Source organism: Ursus arctos, unplaced genomic scaffold (genome assembly GCF_023065955.2).
Source record: "Ursus arctos isolate Adak ecotype North America unplaced genomic scaffold, UrsArc2.0 scaffold_1, whole genome shotgun sequence".
Taxonomy (NCBI): Eukaryota; Metazoa; Chordata; class Mammalia; order Carnivora; family Ursidae; genus Ursus; species Ursus arctos.
The window spans coordinates 72,987,980-73,001,136 of NW_026622763.1; the positions used below are offsets into that span (position 1 = coordinate 72,987,980).

A 13,157-nucleotide genomic window follows, 5' to 3' on the forward strand; every position below is an offset into this window, starting at 1 on the left:
AAAATATTTATTGAGGACCTATTAATAAATATTTAATGATCTACTGTATACCAGCATCATTTTTTAAGTGTTTTTTTTTTTAATTATGGAGCACACTGTAGACACAAAGAGTATGTACCCTACAATTTCCCATGCAGCTGCTACCCAAGGACATGATCAATCTTTTATGTGCTGATTCCAGTGCGCCTTGCCTCAATTATAGCTCTACCAGTCATATGCGAAATAGCCACTGTTTTGAATTTTGTGTTAATTATTCCCTCGTACTTCTTTATACTTTTACTACATATGTATGTAATCATCAAGTATGTTGTTTGATTTTGCTTGTTTTTTAAACTTTTATGTAAACGGAATCATCCTAGTTATAGTCTTCTATTGTGTATAGCTGTCACTTATTCTTTTTTTCATTCCAGTATAATTAACCTACAGTGTTATATTACTTTCAGGTGCACAGTACACTGATTCAACAGTCTATACATGACTTAGTGCTCATCACGATAAGTGTACTCTTAATCTCCTTCACCTGTTGCACCACTCACCCACCCACCTCGCCTCTGGTAACCACCCGTTTGTTCTCTACGTATAGTCTGGGTTTTTTTGTTCGTCTTTTTTTCTTTGTTCATTTGTTTCTTAAATTTCACATATGAGTGAACTGTGGTATTTGTCTTTTTCTGACTGACTTATTTCACTTAGCATTATACCCTTTAGATCCATCCATGTTGTTGCAAATGACAATATTTCATTCTTTTTATGGCTGATAGTATTCCATTGTATATATACACATCTTCTTTATCCATTCATCAATTTTTTAATCCATTCATCTACTGATGGACACTTGGATTGCTTCCATATTTTGGCTATTGTAAATAATGCTGCAGTGAACATAGGGTTGCATATATTTTTTAGAGTTAGTGTTTTCATACTCTTTGGGTAAGTACCCAGTAGTAGAATTACCAGATATTATTTTAGATGCTGGGAATACAATGGTGAATAAGACACTGTCCTCGTGGAGCTTAGATTCTTTAAGGGAGAGAGATTAAGAACTGTGTGTGTGTATATAATTTCAGGTACTCTCAAATACTATGAAGAAAAGGCAGAATAAGGGGTGAGTGGGCAGGATGGAAGGATAAGATGAACAGAAGAGGTGAGATCTCTGAGGGGATGACATTTGAACAGATACTTAAATGAAATAAGGGAATGAGGATTGGGGAGAAGAGTACTCCAGACATAAGAAGTACAAATGTGCCAAGGTGGGAATGAGCTTGAGGTCTGTATGCGTCCAGAGTGACATAAGGGGTGGGGGGAAAATGGCATGAGACAAGATGGTACCACAGGTACCTAGCAGTACTACTACATTGTTGAAAAAAAGAATGAATGAATGAATATTGAATGAAGATATCTTCCAAACTTTCCTTTTCTATACTGCCTCTGTTAGCTAACACAGGGGGAACAGCCACATAATTTTTGCTATGGGATTCTCCACGATACATGTACATAAAAGCAGGAAACATTGTCATTAATGATTCACCTTAAGCTAACTGTTGTCACTAGCTGAACTAAGAAATTTGTAGGAGGTAGAGGAAGGTGGTATATGAGAATCAGAGAAATAGTAGAATTTATGAAGGAGGGTAAGGAATGTTGGGCAGACTAGGGTCCTTAGGTCAATGACAGGTGCTCTGTTGTCAGCAGGTACCAGAGTCAACAAGTTGGCAATAACAGTAACAACAGCTACAGTACAAAGCCAGCAGTGTTTGATGCCACCCAGAACCCAAAGAGACCTACTAAGCATAGTGCTTCCTTCTTAGTGATAGAAGATACAAGATGCAATAGTTTGTCCTTTACTTTGGAGGGGATATCCAGGCATTCCCCAGGCCACTATGCCCCTAAAACAGTGGTTCTCAGCTGGAAACGATTTTATCTCCTAGGGATACCTGGCAGAATCTAGAGACATTTTTGGTTGTCCCAATTCTATCCTCTGCGTAAAGGGTCCTCCTTCCTATTTCCACCCCCATTTCCTCTACCCTCTTTCACTTGGCTACCTTGTCCTCATCCTGTCAGACTGGCCCAGTGTCACCCCACCGAGGAACCTCTCCCGAGGACTGAGATATAAATGGCATGCTTTGCCATGCTCCTGAAATGCCGCAGACCTCTAAGTAATTACTTTGTATTATCATTATTTCTATGTGTCTGTCTCCCTAAACTGGACTGTAACACCTAGAGCAACTTAAAGGGAGAAATTACTGGCATCTAGAAGTCAGGGATACTGCACAACATCCTATGTGACACAGCTCCTCAAAACTAGAAATTTTCTGGCACAGGATGTCAATAGTGCCACAGTTAAGAAATCCTGCCCTAAAAATATCACAATGGAGCAGACCCTTTATTTTCTTTGGGTTTATCTACCATCTTCTGGAGTATATGTCTTTCCAAGGCCTCCAAGTACTTACCATTTCCTGATCATCTAGCCTTATTAACAGGATTAATACAATGCATCAATATAGTGGACTAATAGAATGTTGTGCTGTATGTCCAGATGTCCATATTGCTTAAGATTATATTATGATAGTTATATCCTCCCTCTCCCTCTGCTGCTCCCCCTTGTTCGTGCTCTCTCTCTGTTAAATAAATAAAATCTTTTTTAAGACTATAGCGTGAGCTTTCACCAAAAGGTGGGTAAATAATGGGCTGAAAGCACTAGGGAGGAGTGCGACACACAACGGTCCTATTCTCGAACTTAAAGTACATGGGTAGTACATAGATAGTATGTCGATTAGCAAATGCCCCTTCCAAAATTCTCAAACGTTTTTTTCTTTCTTGGAATGTTGACTAATTTAAAATAACCTATAAAGCCTCTTTTTCTAATTCATGGCAATTTATCAATGGTTATGCCTCTCCAGGAGTCTCCATGTGTGGAAGTTGGCAGGGGCAGGGGGCACATGCATGTGCTCAGTTCTGAAACATTTCTCTCCCACTAACGCACTGATTCTCAAATTCTAACAGCACTCAAATTGTCTGAGAAGCTTTTCTTTTAAATATTTATTTATTTGAGAGAGAGAGAGAGCATGAGTGGGGGCGGGGGGCGGTTGGGGAGAGGGAGAAGCAGACTCCCTGATAAGCAGGAAACCTGATGCTGGGCTCGATCCCAGAATCCTGGGATCATGACCTGAGCAGATGGCAGAGGCTTAACAACTGAGCCACCCTGGTGCTCCAAGAGCTGATAATTCTTTACAGGTGGCCTACTAGCATGTATTGAGAAACTCTGCATATTCAAAGCCTCTTTCCTCATCTACATCTGAATTCTGGGAGAAGACAGAGCTCAAGTGTACCATGGTCAGAAAAAGAAATAAATATACCCGAGTGTTCAACAATATATGCGGTCTGTCACCTACCCCCACTTTTAGATAAAATGTGCCTATGGGTGAGAAAACAATAAGCAGCCTCCATATGAGAGAGAAAGCACAGAAGAGCTTCACAGGGAAGCCAAGATGCAGTTAAGGTCATTGTTCTCAACCCTATACAACACCTCCTATACTCTCCTGAAACAAAAATCATAGCCAATATGACCTGATCACACAGATAATTTTGAAAAATATCAATAAAATACCCTAACTGAAATATAAAAGTAATGAAAGCAAAGGTGCTTATAGTAAAAGATGTATTGAGGAGAAGGGAAGCTTATGAATCACAGATTACAAGTTCTAGAAGGCATAAAGGAAGGGTTTAAGAGAGAAAATCAGCTGAAATGGAGTACTGAGGTGTATAATGAGGGTATAGGAGAGGATGATTACTAGAGGGGCTTTTAACTCAGATAGTGAGCAAGGGTAACAAGTAGGGATATCTTGCTATTAGGCTGTCAACATAAGTGGTCCCATGGATCCTCAGGTGAGTGAGAAAGGGTTAAATGGGGCACTAAAGTCACGATGATCTATAGAAGGAACAGTAAACTCTGGCCTGTGGGCCATTTCTGGCAGGTATTTATTTATTTATTTAGTAAAATATATATAACAATATACCATTTGAACCATTTTAATGTATGCAGTTCAGGGGTACTAAGTACATACTGTTGTGCAACTATCACAATTGTCTATATCCAAACTTTTTTATCACCTCAAACAGAAATTCTGTAAGCATTAAGCAACAACTTCCCCTTCCCCCAGCTCCTCGTAATATCTAACCTTCTTTTTGTCTCTATGAATTGGCTTTTTCAAGGTATTTCACAACTGGAATCATACAATATTTGTCCTTTTGTGTCTGGCTTATTTCACTTAGCACAATATTTTCAAGGTTCATCCAGGTTGTAGCACGTCTCAGAACTTCATTCCTGTTGAAGGCTGAATAATTTTGCACTGTGTATGGATATACCACATTTTGTTTATCTGTTCATCCACTGATGAACACTTAGGTCATTTCCACCAATTGGATATTGTGAATAATGCTGCAATGAACACAGGCATATATGTTTGAGTCTTTGCTTTAAATAATTCTTTTGGGTATATCTATACCTAGGAGTTGGACTGCTGAGTAATATGGTAATTCTACGTTTAGCTTTTTGAGGAACGACCAAACTGTTTTCCACAGCAGCTAAATGATTTTACATTCCCATTAGCAATGTATGAGGAATCCAATTTTCCACATCCTCACCAACACTTATTTTCTGTGTGTAATCATTTTTCATAGCCATCCTAGTAGGTATGAAGTGGTATTTCACTGTGATTTTGATTTGCATTTCTCTACTGGCTAAGGATGTTGAGCATCTTTTCATATACCTATTGGCCATTTGTACATCTTTTAGAGAAATGTCTATCCAAGTTTTTGCCCACTTTCTAATGTTTATTTTTTTAAAGTAATTTCTACGCCCAATATGGGGCCCGAACTCATGACCCAGAGATCAAGAGTCACATGCTCTACTGAGCCAGCCAGGTGTCCCCCTTTGCCCATTTTTAAATTGAGGTGGGTTTTGCTTGTCTTGTTAAATTCTAGGAATTCTTTTATATTCTGGACCAGAATTCCTTATCAGATATATGATTTGCAAATACCTTCTCCCATTCTGTGAGATAATAGAAATTTATACCTTGGTCTGTGCCTCCAGTTCCGAGCACAGATCTCCTTAAATCTTTATAAATTCCTAAGTGATAAGAGCACCAGGAATATCTCTTGTTCTAATATTTGGCCTTTGACCCTGTCCCTGACACATGACTCCTGAAAATCCTTGAGAATTCCTAAGTGATAAGAGCAATATGAGCATCTTTTGTTCCACTGAGGAGACTCCGATGGGCTCCTACACAGAGACTGGTCACCAGAAAGACCAAGCCATGACTAGAAGCTTGGAATTTTCAGGGCCGCCTGGGTGGCTCAGTCGTTAAGCGTCTGCCTTCGGCTCAGGGCGTGATCCCAGAGTCCTGCGATCGAGCCCTGCATCGGGCTCCCTGCTCCGCTGGGAGCCTGCTTCTTCCTCTCCCACTCCCCCGGCTTGTGTTCCCGCTCTCGCTGACTGTCTCTCTCTCTCTCTAATAAATAAAATCTTAAAAAAAAAAAAAGTAGAATTTGCAGCCCCACTCCCCCAACTTGTCCAAAGAGGGGGAGGGGCCAGAAATGGAGTTAATAATTGATCATGCCTGTGTGAGGAGACTCCATGAGATCCCCATAGTACAGGGTTCAGAGAGTTTCCAGGCTAGGGAACATATCCACACTGAGAGGGTAACACACCCCAACTCTACAGGACAGAAGCTCCTGCACTTGGGACACTCCTAGACTTTGCCCTATGTATCTCGGCTGGTATTGCACAGAATTACTTGGTGTGGGAAAAACTTCCATACATTTGGTAACCAGAAGTGAAGTGTTTTGTGTGAGTAGTAAAGGAGACACACAGGAGTTTTTCTAATTCACTAGTGGTTGACTTCTTACTCAGTTGACAAGTATCCTTTGACGCACAGAAGTTTTTATTTTGATGAAGTCCAATTTTTTCTTTTTCTTTTGTTGTTTGTGCATTTGGTGACCTATTCAACAAATTGTTGACAAATCCAATGTCCTGGGTAATTTAGTTTTGCTTCCAAAAACAATATGTTACAAATTATTCAAAAGTACCCCCCCACCCCCACCCCGAGCCAAGGGCACCTAGGTGACTCAGTGTGTTAAGCATCTGACTTCCGCTCAGGTCATGATCTCAGGATCCTGGGATCAAGTCCCAATTCAGGCTCTGTGCTCAGCAGGAAGTCTGCTTGACCCTCTTCCTCTCCATCTGCCCCTCCTCCCTGCTTGTGCTCTCTGTCTCTCTCTCTCTCTCTGTTAAATGACTAAATAAAATCTTTTCAAAAAAAAGACTTAAGAACACCTGGATGGTTCAGTTGGTTACATGTCTGCCTTAGGCTCAGGTCGTGATCCCAGAGTCCTGGGATCAAGCCCTGTGTGGGGCTCCCTGCTCAGAGGGGAGTCTGCTTCTCCCTTGTTTTTTCTTTTCATATAATTATTTTATTGTGCTTTGCATCTCCTCTGCCCCTGCTAATGTGCTCTCTCTCTTGCTTACTCTCTCTCAAATAAATACAATCTTTTTTTAAAAAAAGTATCCCCCTAAAGATATTAAATGAAAAGTAAAAATCTTTCCTCACCTGTCTTATTGCTCAAAGGTTAAGAGTGGGGGTGCCTGGGTGGCTCAGTCGTTAAGCGTCTGCCTTTGGCTCGGGTCGTGATTCCAGGGTCCTGGGATCGAGCCCCACATCACATGGGGCTCCCTGCTCAGCGGGAAGCCTGCTTCCCTATCTCCCACTCCCCCTGCTTGTGTTCCCTCTCTCGCTGTGTCTCTGTCAAATAAGTAAAACTTTAAAAAAAGAAAAAAAAGGTTAAGAGTGTTTATGTATTCATTGATTAATGTTATGTATATACAAGCACATTCAGTATACATATTTTCTAAATATTACACCAGAGATTCTTAAAGGGAAGACTGTTTAAGAAGGTGGGTGTTGGCAAAAATTGCACACTGTTATAGTTACAGATTATTCCAAAGAAGAAGGAAAGAGTTCAAGTGTAAAGATGCTAATATGAATAAATAAGCTTCCTGATAAAATTAGACTTTAACAAAAAGGACAAAAGATGAAAGGAGGCCTACATAAAATAAATAAATCAGGAACCTCTGGGTTGGTAACCATGTGGCTGCTAGGGAGAGTGGAACACTCAGCGTGGAAGCTCTGATTCCGCTTCCTGCATACCTTGCCCTGTGTATTTCTTCCATCTGGGTGTTCCTGAAATTGCCTTTCATAATGAACTGGTAATCTAAGGATGTACTGAGTAAAGATGCTGGTGAAATATGCCTTGAAGAACTGCAGCAGGGCACTATTATAGCATGACTGTCTTATCTACATATACCTATCTTGTTTATGTATCATAAAGGCTGCACTGATGGTTTGAGATAAACAGATCTTGCCCTGAGCACCCTTCAGATTAAACATCAGATTCCTCTTTTTTTCCTTTCTTTTTTTTTTAAGATTCCTCTTTTATAGGTTTTCTTGTCTTTTGAAGATGCTTGAAAAAGTGAGAGGATGTGAAGATCTGTTACTAGAAAAACAAAAACAAAAATGAAGGCATACTCAGCCAGAAATCTGAGTTCTTTAAGATTCAGTAATATAGAGATGGACAATCATACAGAACTCAGTAACATGAATTTTAAAGACATGTGGAGATTTAGAAAATTCTGCACATCCCTTGATAGTCATCTATATAGGTAATACTAATAAATATTTTGTATTCAGATGACAATGTTAACTGACTTAAAAGTTCATTTATTATTAAGTTCTCTAAAGCTGTGCAACTAGTTGTGTTTTGATTCATTTTTTTAGTTTGGAATCTCTTTATTTTCCCTGACACGATGTTTCTGCAGTCATCTCCTGTTAATTGAAGACTACATAATTTACTTCTTATACATTAAAGTCCTTCTACTTATGGAGGACATAAGAGCTGAAATATCTAAAACTCATCCCATATGCAAACTGACTAAAGAACGTTGCACACCAAAAAGAGAAGACAGGAGAAAAGAAACTATGTCTCATATTTAAAATGGTAATCCTAATATAAAATATTTTGCCTATTGTTTTCATATATTATAGAAATACCACAGAAACCCTAGTATTTTAGCTTTATAGTCCAATGCTGGGAGAAAGACACATAGAAACAATTATAATACAGAGTGGTTAGAATACTTAAATATATTTGCGGGATTTTAGGACTGCACAGAAATATCAAACCATGCTATCTATAGCTATATATAATTCCTAGGGTGAGATTTTCTGGGTGGGGTGACAGTGGATCAGTTTCATAGGATGAAGGAGGAATTAGCCAGGTGAAAGGGAGTAGAGGATATAGAAGATGGGAATAGGAAGGAGGACACTCTAGGAAACAAGGACAGTTTAGGCAACGGACACTACAGTGTCTGTATAATCTAGAAGCAATTCTGTGACTAGACGCCACAGTGTATGGCAGGGAGTTGCAAAAGGGGAATTCTAGGATTGGATAAGAGACTGGTTGTGAAGGGCGCCTGGGTGGCGCAGTTGTTAAGCGTCTGCCTTCGGCTCAGGGCATGATCCCTGATCAAGCCCCACATCAGGCTCCTCCGCTGGGAGCCTGCTTCTTCCTCTCACACTCCCCCTGCTTGTGTTCCCTCTCTCGCTGGCTATCTCTCTCTGTCAAATAAATAAATAAAATCTTAAAAAAAAAAAAAAAAGACTGGTTATGAAACCAGGAAGACCCATTTTCTTGATAAACTCCAAATGCCCTGAACTAAAAACGTCTGAATCTGGAAAGCTGAGAAGAGCCCCTAAACTATATTGTTATCCTTTGTGGCCCTTCCTGGGTAGTCAATATCCTCTTTTCTCTTGTTCACGTTTCTGGTTTGAATCACTACCTCAAGTTTTGAGTTTTGACTGGTTCTAGTTGAGCTGTTTTAAGAAACAGTTCTAATATTTTAGTATTACAAAGTTGCTGCTTCATCTTTCAAGAAGTCATAGAGCACAAAGCAGCATTCTGATGCAAGGTCAGAAGACAAGTGTTCACTTGCGAGCTGTGCTACTTGCTAGTTTGTGCAAGTTACTTATTTTTAAACCTGTTTCCTGTTCTTAGTGTGTGAAGGATTGGATCAAAAGGGCCTCACTGCACCCCCTCAGATGCACCAGTATCAACCCACGCTTCCTCCTCAGATACCTGAGACCCAGCTCTGTGGGGCTTAAGAGTAGACGATGTGTCACCTTTATGCTTCTTAGGCACTAGCACCAGCCAAGCAGTGTCCTCCTCTCAGATATCTTAGTCCCAGCATTTTGGGACTAAGTTTCTAAATTCTGATAAGCCCAAATTCTTCCCTGTTCCCTCAGAAAGAGGGGAGTGTGCAGAAAAGTCAGGCCTGCCTGCTATTCTTTGAAAGACTTGCTTACAAGGTTGGCCTTTGGCTGGCATTTGGAGACCTGTATTTCAGATAAGTTTTCACCATTCCCAGAACTGATAAGACTTGCTGTTCTTAAACTGTGCAAGCAATATGGTTTATGCTGACCACCAGTTTTCCTTGTGGGGTCTGAAATTTGAGTACATGACAAATAGAGAATGCTTATATGATCAGCCCCCAATAAACTCTGGACACCAAGTCTCTAATGAGCTTATCTATCTGGTTGGCAGCATTTCACACACATGGTCAGAACTGTCAGAAGAATTGTCCTTATGATTCTATTTCACAACTAAAGGACCCTTGGAAGTTTCATTCAGTTCCCCCAGACATCCCACATGCTTCTTTTCCCTTTACTCATTTTGCTTTATATCCTTTTGCTGTAATAAATTATACTGTGAGTACAACTATATGCTGAGTCCCATAAATCTTCTCAGCAAATCATCAAACCTATCAGTGGTCCTTGGGACATGTGATGATACCTACTGCTTTCTTTTATCAGTATCCACTTTTTGCACTTTTTGTCACTATGGTTCTGCAATCCCTGTTTAACAACATCCTTATATTAAATATTATATATATATATATATATATATATATATATATATATATTGAAAATATAAAATTTAAGACTTCAAACATCCATGAGAATTAGATATATTATAAATTCCCCATTTACCCATCATCCAGATCAATAATTATCAACAATGATCAATTTTGTTTTATATACTCTATTTCTTCACCTTCCATTGTATTATTTCAAAGCATATCACAGACATCTTATCTCACTTGTAAAAGCTTCAGTATAAATCTTAACTGAAGTAGAGATTTCACTTGAATTTCTTTGTCTTGTATATGTCTTTTAATATTTAGTTTGTTCAAAACAAAATCCAAAAAATGCCTCTCAAATCTTTTAAATCTAATCAGTATGGATGGTAGCTATACTTATGATGAACATAGCATAATGTATAAACTTATCCAATCACTGTTGTACACTAATGAAATTAATGTAACATTGTGTATCAATAATACTGAAAGGAAAAAAAAATAGGGGCACTTGGGTGGCTCGGTCTGTTAAGCCTCTGAGACCCTTGATTTCAGTTCAGGTCATGATCTCAGGATTGTGAGACCATATAGGGCTCTGTGCTGGGAGTGGAGTCTGCTTAAGATTCTCTTTCTCCCTCTGCCCCTCCCCTTCTCCTTCTCTTAAAAAAATAAATAAATAAATCTACCACAGTCCCCTGCCTCCTTTCTCCATTTTTTTTTTTTTTTTTGAGAGAGAGAGAGAGGGGGCACCAGCAGGGGGGAGGGGGAAGGGACAGAGGGAGAGGGAGAGAGACAATCCCAAGCAGGCACTATGCTCAGCCCATAGCCCAATGCGGGGCTTGATGCCACAACCTCAATACAATGACCTGAACCAAAATCAAGAGTCAGACACTCAACAGAGCCACCCAGGCGCCCCATCCTTCCTCCTTCTGTATTTGACATTTGTTGAAGAAATTGGGTCATTTGTACAAAATTTCCCATATTATTTGGCAGATTGGATCTCTTTGGTGTCATTTAACTTGTTCTTCTATCCCCTGTATAAACTGGCTTATCTAAAAGCTTGACCAGATTAAGATTCAATTATTTTGGCAAGAATATTTAATATGTGGTATTGTGTCAAATATATTTTTGACAGCATAGTTGGTTTGGACTCTTGAGAGACTGCCTCTCACAGGTATCTGCTGAGTTTTAATTTACTACCAATCTTTTTATGTTGATAGATGTTGATAGACCTTTTAATCCTCAAATTATGGAAGCACGGTCATCTACTGAAACTGAACCAGAGTTTATTATCACCTTTAAGCTTATGACATTATTTCCTTTGCTGAGAAGTCAAATGAGTAGCATGCACTGTTATCTATTACAAAGATTATTTTATTTGCCTTAAGAAATGTTTTTTATTGGGAGATTATATTCAATTAGGTGACCCAATTCAGTAGGTATTTTCATATGTTTTGGAAGAGTTGAATGAGAAAATGTTTGGCAAATTTAATAAAAGGCCTTATATTAAGTACATAAGCACATCATGTATTGTACTGAAAAATTATGTTTAACAGGCCTTCTAGTTACCAATACCAATAGTTTGAAATAGAACTTAGTAGGAGGTAGCAATGTAATGCTTATATTTTCTGGTATACAACTTATATTACATTCTGGTATACATTCTTATATTACAACTGGTAATAACTTGTTTTTGAGCAAGGGAGTAGTAATATCATAAAAATGTGTTTAAGGAAGACATTACTGGAAATATTTAAGTCAGGAAGAGCACAGATTCTGTATTTGAGGTAATCTAATATAGAATTGTTTGGATGCAGCTACAGAACCACCTCAATCAACAAGTACATCCCGTGTTATAAAGTGACAAACTTTGTAGCTGGTGATTTCAACTCACTCCATAAAGCATGATTGCAATGAACAAAGCAAGAGTAGAAAAATAATAAAAAATAACAAATTCCCTATATCATTATTCATATCACCTCCCGCAAATAATCATACATACACAGAGCAGCTGGAATATTTCTTTGAATGTAAATTAGATCGAGTCACTATTCTGACCTCTAAACTTGCATGACTTCCCTTCACACTGCATGACTTCCCTTCACACTTAGAATAAAATCCAGAGTTGGTACCATGGCCTCCCAGGCACTGTGAAAAAGCTCTACCTCTGACCTTATATCCTACCGCTCTCCTCACTGTGATTCAAAGAACTTGCTCTTCATAAAACGGGGTAAGATTGTTTCTGTTTGGGGCCTTTGCACTTGGTATTCCACCGGAAGTTACTTTCCCCCCCAAAGACTCGCATAGTTCCTCACTTCATTTAGGCCTTTGTTCAGTATCACCTCCTCAAATGCCCACCCGACCACCCTATACAGATTAGCACCCTACCTTACCCCTTTCCACCTCATTACCCTTTTTTTCTTCTATAACAAGTGCCCAATATTTGTTGGCTATATTTAATCAACCATCTCACTGACTCCTCAAAACTGTATTCAGTAGGTAGTACTGCTATCCAGTTTACAGAAAGCGTACAAAAGTTAAATAAGGACCTGGGAACAAACGGAGGAGAAAAGGATGTCAGGATTTGATGACTTGATTCCTGAAATGGGTAAAATAAAGCAAAGTTGTCTGGTTTATCTGGACTATGGGAAACCACACTCTACACGAACACCAATTAAAACGTTGGCCACATTTTAAGAGGAAGGCAAATAGAACTGCTCCTCTTCCCTAAGGACATGACCTTATATTGCCCTCGCAACAACCTCATGCGGTAAGCACGGCCGGTCCTGTGTTAGACAATGATTAAACAGAAAGACTGTGACGGCCAGACTTCGCAGCCAGGAGCGATGGCGGTCCGGCTCAGCACTCACCGGTTTGGACTGTTACGTAATTAACACCCAGAACCTCGAGCTTCCTCCCACCCCTGGGCTGGGCTCACGTGCCGAGCCTCGCGACCTCAAACAGCACCCAAGAGAACGGTGGCGGTTGGCGAATCCCGAGAACAGTTCCAGCGCGAGAACTGGGGTGAGCGGCCACCCTGAGTCTCACGTAAAACGCGCCTGAGCGCGCGGCGGGAACTAGAGCCCGGCCATGTAGAGGGGTGTGTCCGGGCGGCCCTGCGCTCCCTCTGATTGGCCGGTAGGATGACGACAGCGTTTACGCTAGTCCTTACAGGCAGTGGGAGTTTGCGTCAGCT

General features: G+C 39.9%; 1 protein-coding gene across 4 annotated transcripts in view; it reads right to left on the reverse strand.

The window, feature by feature from the left end:
• The window catches only part of SF3B1 (splicing factor 3b subunit 1), a 52,611-nt gene extending 39,532 nt beyond the window's left edge, over nt 1–13,079 (reverse strand). For 2 of the 4 annotated variants that reach the window (XM_057303705.1, XM_057303703.1), the window contains exon 1: nt 12,832–12,996. The gene's annotated coding sequence lies outside the window, so the exon portion shown is untranslated. Of the gene's footprint in view, nt 1–12,831 lie in introns of all 4 variants that reach the window. The other 2 variants (XM_026492263.4, XM_026492264.3) reach the window with 2 other exon arrangements.
• Between the last annotated feature and the right edge of the window lie 78 nt (nt 13,080–13,157).